Source organism: Octodon degus, unplaced genomic scaffold (genome assembly GCF_000260255.1).
Source record: "Octodon degus isolate 3935 unplaced genomic scaffold, OctDeg1.0 scaffold00057, whole genome shotgun sequence".
NCBI lineage: Eukaryota > Metazoa > Chordata > Mammalia > Rodentia > Octodontidae > Octodon > Octodon degus.
In genome coordinates this window covers 1,539,569-1,547,713 of record NW_004524633.1, presented here as the reverse complement: position 1 = coordinate 1,547,713, position 8,145 = coordinate 1,539,569, and positions in this window count along the sequence as shown.

Here is an 8,145-nt window from a genome sequence, read left to right as displayed (position 1 = left end):
TGCACAATGTGGGGGGGAAGCAGCTGCACCCCGGTTTTAGGAGTTGCAGCCTCTTCCTTACTGAACCCGAGGTAACCATAGGTTAACAGGAGCTGCTTCTCAGGACTGACCTGGAGACGTGGGGAAAGCCTGCCTGTAATTCGGGCTGAGCTGTAGAAGTCCTCCTCCCACCGCCCGCCCACCCAGGGACCTGGCTGGTGTCAGCCAGGTTCAAGGAAGTGCTGAACGCCTCGCGCTGGCACAGAGGCGGCCACCACCTCCCAGCGTCGGGTGAGGACCTGGTTGGCCCCAGACGTCCCAGCCTGGCCACGCAGGGTGGGGAAGAGAGGCAGCCACTCAGCACCGCCTCCCTGTGGGAGCAGGGCTGCCCTCCCCGCCACTCTCACCTCCCCACCCCCTCTAAGGAGCCCACGGCGGCTCTGAGGCACAGGGACATAAATCTCCATCACAGATTTATTGCCGTCGTTTATCAGCTCCTGTTGCTCAATGCACAAGCAGTTAATTCTAAAATGAAGCGGGGCTGTTTTCATTAATATCGTGCACTAACGACCTATCAAACACACAGCGGCAATTAATACTGTGGCCAAAGCGCTGAGCAGCGCACCCCGCAGGCCCGGCTGCGCCTGCAGAGCGAAGGCCCGGCGCCCGCTCCAGCGCACACACCTGTGCTGACCCCATAGCCGCGGCACTGGGGTACAGCCCGTAGCACCAACCTAGAAGGCTGTTTCGCGCCATCTAAGCGACACCTTCAGGGCGTGTGGCAGTGGCACCAGCCTTGCCTGTGAGCAGACCACTTGTGCTGGCAACGTGCCGTCCCGTGCCAAAGCCTCCGGCTTCAAAGACCCGCGGAAACCTTTGCCTTCAGCGCACGGCTGCGAATCCCGCGCTGCCCCCGCCTGCACGGGGGAGAAGCAGGCTGTCGGCCAGGAGGGCAGGGTGGGCCCTGGAGACCCCAGAAGTTCAGGAGCCCGAGGCAGAGGGTCCCAAGCTGGAGGCCAGCAGGCGAGCAAGAGCGTTGAAAGTCAGAGCTGGGCCGGGATGCGGCGGCGACGGGGCACTTGCGCAGAGCGCCTCCCCGCACGCTCGGCTGCAGGGGGCGGGGGCGGGCCGCGTGCGGCCCTCGGTGCTCGCCTGCTGGGGGTGCGGGAGCGGCCTCCTATCCGCCGTGGGTCTGCGCGCTGCGTGCCCCGGGGAGCACCAGGCCACGGTGGAGACGGTGAGGGCGGCGGGCGGCCCGGCCCCCTCGCGGAGGGGCCTTGTGGACTGAGCCGGGACGCCGAGCTGACTGCAGGCACCACAGCGCTGGCTTAGGGTTTCCCTGTCCCCCGGGATGAGTTCTGGGGCACCCAAGCCACCAGGGTGTACCGCCTCCCGCACTCCTTAGTGTTTCCCTGCGACGATTTGGCTGAGTGTGACATCCCAGTTCAGTCCCTGCGTGTCTTTAGGGCTGTGGACTCCTGTGGCCAGCTGTCCTCATTGGTCTCCGTCCTGTTCTGCTGCCTGCTGTCTGAGGACCCAGCGACCTCGCCCCGACCCTGCAGACCTCGCGGGTGCCCCTGCCAGGCCCTTTCTCTGTGCTTTGTCCTCTTCTGCAGCTCCATGTGGGCGTTCCAAAGTGGGGTCAGGTGGGGTGGGGGGATCCGGGGAGAGACTGGGCTGCCCTGTTGGGACCCTGAATTGGTTCTCCCAGGGGCGAGTTGTTGCTTCTCTGTCCATGACACCAGGTATTATAGGTGCTCACTGAAGGCCATGCTGAGGGTCACACAAGGGACACAGGACAGTACGTTCCACCTCCATGGGCTTTTATTACACGGACAGAATATGAATGAACACATTAAAAAATGTATGCTTCTCGCACAATGAAACAATTCCCCTGACGCACTGAGGGATAGATGTGACCCCTGCCCACCCTGCCCTTCCAGTCTCCACCCAGGCGGCCCAGGTGTGGCCCTTGGGGCCTCTCAGAAGGTGGCACTCAAGGGAAAGGGAGTCAGCGTGACTCTCCTGCAACACCTGGCATCAAGGGGTTGTTTGCCTGTCAGCTGGGTACTGTCCCCTGTGGAAATACGGGCTCTCGTGCCTGGCACATACCTGGGAGGGTGGCTAGGTGCATGGCCCTGGCAACCAGAGGAAGCAGGGGGGGTTCTCATGATGCTGTGACCGCTCCAGCTGCACCCACAGCTAGGCACAGTGGGGTGGGGACAGACGGCAGGACGGTCCTCACCACGCCACCATCCAACCTGCATCTGGGAGGAAGAGGGAACGTCGGCTGCGCTCACTGAACTCTGCCTCCTCCCCTCAGGCTCCTGGCTCTGTGTCACACTCGCCCATGACTCCTGCCTGTCCCAGGCATCCCCTGCTCCCCAGGATTCCTGGCTGGTGGCTGGCCATGTCAGCCTGCATCCAGGATCTGTGGCTTCCAGGGAAGACATAGAGCTGTCCCCTGCATGGGCTGAGAGGGGAGGACGAGGCCTGGTGGAGACTCCGCAGGAGCAGGGAGGTCATGGCAGAGGAAGGCACAGGCCCACATGGCCCTCAGCTCCTGTGTACCTCCGAGGTCCGATTCTGCTCAGCCTCCACCCGTGTGCCCCCGGGCCTCAGACACTGGGATTGTTACCTAGTGCCCTGGCCACTCAGTCAACGTGCATGAACAGACACCTCCCTAGTACTGAGTCTGCCAGCCCAAGAAAATGGCGCAGCTCTCCACTTGAATCTCCTAGACTTCAACTTCTTTGGTCAATGTCTTGTAGTGTTCAGTGGACAGATACACAATACATCTCAGTAGATTTAACACTGTGGCTTCAGGCCAAACCGTCCCCCAAGGTCTCATGAGTTCTACAGGTGACGGGGTCATTCAGCAATCCTCAGCAGGTCCCTCTGAGGGTGAGCGCGGAGCTGACCAGGCTGCAGGGAGGCAGGCCCGGCTGGAGGGGTCCCTGGGTGAGACTGGAGGCGGAGGTCCTCGTCCCTGGATCCTTCCTTTGCTTTCTGCTTCCTGGTCCAAAGGATGAGCAGCTGTCCTGCCCCATGTCCATGTGCCAGAGTTTCTACCTCAAGGCCAGGCAAGTGTCAGCTGGGCCCACCAGAACCAGATCAGCCTCTCCCCCTTTAAGGCAGGAGTTTTGGGTCTTCTGTCTCAGTAATGATTGTGTAACTGACATAGATAGTTGTGTCTTCACTGTGACTGTGTTTTGTCATGTGGCTGAGAACTTTGGAAACTGTTTGCAGGAGGGAGAAGTTTGGAGAAGTTTTACAATGTAGAGCCTGGCAGGTGATTCTGGTTAGAGCGCAGAAGACCAGAACACTCTCAGAAGTGCAGGCAGCCACGGCCAGGCTCAGGGGCTGCTCAGGAAAACGAGGACTCCCTGGCAACAGGTCCGTGGTGGCCCGTGTTACCCTCTGGCAATGTAATTGTCCGCACTTTGCTCATGTCCTGTGACTTCACATGAGACCGCTAAGGGCAGTGGGCTAATTTAATCTGGCAGACAAAACCGCAAAGCAGCCCGGCCTCCGGGTTGCGGTGTGGGTACTGCTGGCTGCTTTTAGCCAGACCTGCAGTGGCAATCAGGAATAAAAACCAGATGTGGAAATTACAGAAATAAAACAGAAACGGTAAGATGTTTAAAAATTTAACATTTCCAAGTACAAATTTTATAAATACAAGACAAAGTCACAAATTACTCTGCCATCTTTCTCTTCTTGGGAAGAGCAGTGTCCCCACATGGAAGGTGCCCCTCCTCCCACCCCAAAAGATCTGAGTCTTGCCGTGTCCTTCCTCAGGGGCAGCAGCCCAGACACTTCTTCCCGCTCCCCAGGCTCAGGCTGGTGGCAGACCCCTACAATCATAATATCAAGGTGACATCGGAGGTCCCATGAGAAAACCTGGGGTTCCCTGTTCCTGATCCTGGTGGGACCCCACGATACAACATATGAAGCACTCAGAGTAACAGGCCTCCAGCGTGACAGCCAGATCCAAAGTGTCCCCAAGGGTCCTGTGTCTGGAGGTTTCTGGGTGAGTGCTGGGACACTGGTCATGTGAACACATAAAGCTACTGATGAGCTGACAGCTGGGGGGCTGTAGAAGGCGGAGCTGGAGGCCACGTCACTGGCGCGAGCGGAAGGGCAGGTCGTGCTGGCGCCTCTGCTCGCCTGGCCATCGTGACGTGAGCAGCTTCTCCTACCACTTCCTTACACCTCGGGGCTCCCCCTTTGGAGCTGCTGGCCCAGACCGAGCCCTCGGGAACTGCAAGCCAAAGCAACCCTCCTCCCCGAAGATGGTTCACGCTAGGTGTTTGTCACAGTGCTGGAAGCAGGCTGGCGCCTGAGGAAGGCACTGCGGGCATGACGTCCCGTGCCTGTCCCAGTAGTGCACTGATGATGCCCCCTGGGACATGGGGAGCGAGGGCTGCCACACGCCTGACCCTGCCGGCTCACCTGGGGGAGGGCGACCCCAGCGCCCAGCCACCCAGCGCCACGCGCCCCCAATGACGACGCTGCTCGCATAGCATTAGCAATTCTTTTTATTTTTCCTTTTTGTTGCATAGGAAATGCAGTACTTGCTTCCAGTAACTGTACTGTATGTGAGAAGGTGGTAGCACTAATGGTTGAATACAAGAGTTAAACTAATCCACACCAGCTCAAAAACCTGGAGATTTAGTTGAATAAGAATGGACGCCCACAGTGATTTTTAACCAATTACAAATTTTCACAGAACACAGTAAACTAAAAGGGTAACTATGGAAGTCAATACGGTACACAAGAGGCACTGGGGCCCGGCTCATAACGGCCACTTTCAGAGCAAGTTATTAACACGGGGCTGTCAGCGCCACAGAGGATTTCTTTTGCCACCACTGGAAGTGTTCAGCCTGAACCCCAAGGTGGAAATGGAACTGAGGCACTGCACGGACAGCGTGTGTGCGTGGGCTATTCTGGGCGGAGGCTGAGGCTTCAGCAGGGGTACCTGGGTCCCTCAGGACCTCAGGGACCCGCTGGGCTCCCGGCTGAGGAGTCTGCTGGGGGCTCGTGTGAGGCGAGCAGACGTATCTCAGGTCAGAGACCACCACACAAGCCCAGGGAGAGACAGGGCGGCTGTGTCACAGCTCCACGGCAGCCAGCGGCCCTATGACCTTCCGCTGACTTGATGAAAAAGCCAATTCACTGTTATTGCCAAGAGAAAAACAGAATTTAAAAGTCAGTATAACTGTCAAGGAGGTCACACTCTCCATTTTGAGAGGCTGGGCACAAAACAGCAGGAATGATGCCTCAACTTGCAGGCGCACTGATCCTGTGGGGTTGAAAGCTCACAGTGCCAGCCCCAGGGTCCCTATGACAGGCCCTGGGCAGACCAAGCACTTCTGTGAGGACTCTGAGGCCACATACTCTTTGGGACATTTGTGTTTTGACCCAAATGGCACACTGAGGGTACATATGCACTTGGGGGTCCAGGCCTCTGGAGGAGGCCCTGCCCTGTGGGCTGTCACCCCTACACCAAGCCTGGGCCCTGCAACCTGATTAACATAACCCTTTGAGGAATCAAAGGCAGATGGGTGCTGGCCTAGGGTTAGGAAAAAAGAAGAGGGCCATCAAGATAGCTCAGCAGACTAAGTACCTGCTTAGGCAAGCATAGGGACCGGGCTTCGATCCCCGGCACCACAGGCCACGCACGCTGAGCTGGCCACCAAGACTGGGCATGGTGGCGCACACCTATAATCCCAGCACTGGGGAGGCTGCAAACAGGAGGATCACTATGAGTCTGAACTGCATAGTGAGACCCTGTACCAACTACATATAGAAGAAGAAGAAGGAGAAGGAGAAGGAGGAGAAGAAGGAATAATAATAATAATAATAATAATAATAATAATAATAATAGTTGATTTAACTTGGGCAGGGAATAGTTTCAAATTTAGACCAAAAAAAGTGTATCAAAAAATTCCGTGTTAATAACAAACTTTTGCTTATGAACCGGGCCCAGAGTTTGTACAGTTTTACTTTTGAAGGAAATATTGCAATTGTGCCTGAAACCGGCAGCCTGGTGGTTCCTCAGTTTTCTCTTTCCCCAACACGACGAGCCTGGTGTGAGCCGCCAGCCGTCCCTGGCCGACCTGTGTCCCAGGAGGCTGTCGGGGCAGCTGCTGCTCCTGGGAATGTCCTCAGAGAGGCTTGGTGGCAGAGTTCTGCAAGTCCAATGTAGTTTTGAGACCAAAATCTCACCAGGTACTGATTTCTGAAATCAAACACCCATGCTTGCCCCCTAGGAAAAAGAAAACAAAACAAAAAACCAAAAACGAAACACAAGTAATACTGAATTTAAGTAAATGTATACCTCCAAAATACTGAAAACACCGGAAATCAAGGAGACAGAATTTTTGTCCTCAGTGAAAATGCCTTTAAACCTAGCTGACAAGAACCAAGTCAGAAAAGAAGACTAACATAACTCTGAGTAATATTCATACAGTTCACTAAGCATATGGCGAGCATGCATTAATATTGTACGGTTACTTTACATCACCTATACCAGAGGTCCTGACCGACAGACAGCGAAGGCTACCGGTGTAGAAAAGTCTTACTTCAGAAGAGCAATATAATACAGATTCCACAGGCACTACATTTTAATATATCAGGTATTATGCTGGTTTTCTTATAATTCTTTCTGTCCTAAAGCTGGCATTATACCAATGACCAAAAAGGCAAGGATTGAAGTAAACGGAAAGTAGATACCAAAGTCGATATAGTTTTCTTCAGATAGATTAGTGCATAGTTCTCATGCAGATAAACACTGCTATGCATGTACTGTTGGAAAGCAAAGTGAATTGAGCCCAAGTTGTCACATTTGTGTAAATCATTTTGTCAGCCTGTAATAGCACCATGTAATGGATTTGCATTAAACATTAGGTTGCTTTCAGAGTTGGTGACGCAGTATTCACTACAGTTAAGTGCTATGGGCAGCTTCAATGGTACCTGCTGCAGAGCAGAGCAATTTTCATCCCACTGCGGTTCTTACTGGGAAAAGAAAGGGGACACCCAGGATGCTGATGAGCCGGGTGCGCAGCCTCCGGCCGGGGATGTGGGGCGGGCGTGCGGAGGGTCACACGTGCTTCGTGACAAGGTAGCTGGGGACCTGGGCGCTGCCTGGCAAGGCCAGGCCAGGGTGGCAGGAGGTGCCAGAGGCTGGGCCTGCACCACTGTCCGCTGCATCTGACTGTTCTAAGGAGGCCTTCGACCAACGTCCGGGAAGAAAGGAGAGAAAGCAGTGGCAGGCAGAGGGATAGAGACTCACAGGAGGAGGAGAGCAGGAGCAGCACTGGGGGTGGGGAGGCTGGAGGTGGGACAGAGACCCTGAAGGGCACCTCGGGCAGCCCACAGACTTTGAGAAATGTTCTCTTTGCTCAGGTTTCACAAATACTTTCTGGCCCAGGTCCACAGAATCCACAGCACGAGGGGCCAGGGCTTAAGGGCTGAGGGCATGGGCACGGCCCCTCCTGAGGGCTGGCTGACTCTATGACATGCTCCACAGGGGAGGAAGGGGCAGCACACCTTCAGGACAAGCGTGGCCTTGTGCCCGTGGGCTGTGTTGAACTTGTCGACAGAGCCTGATGATAAATGGCTGTCCTGTCAAGGAGCAAAGAAACCGAAACCTTAGGGGCAAGAAGGCCAAGGGAGGGCAGTGTGCAGTGGGGAGGGATGGCGAGGGGTACCCCGGCCTGCAGAGGAGCCGAGAGTGGGAGAGTTAGTGTTTGTGCCTTGGGACTTCAGTTGCCAAAGAACAAAATGTGGAGAGCCCTGGACGGGCCCTCTGCCAATCTTGTTAGTGCCATCTGATGGGACAGAGGCTCCCGGGTCCCAGCGGCAGGGGCTGGGCCTGCATGTGTGGCTTCTCTGGCCTGTCCACACCCAGGAGCACAGTCTTCCTCCAGTGTTTTTGCTCGGCTCTTAGCCTTAGAAGGCCAAGCACTCAAAGACTGGTGTTGCTTTGCTCCTGCTGAGCACGACTGAACCACAGTTTCCTGCTGCTTTCGGGATGGTCCAAGGGAACAGAAAGGTAACTTGGTGTGGTTAATACTTAACCCGTCTGCCGCCACCCTAGACTGCCTCCCTCTTGCTTTAAAGCCTTTAAAACATCTCTTCCTGCAAATCTGTTCAGAGTTC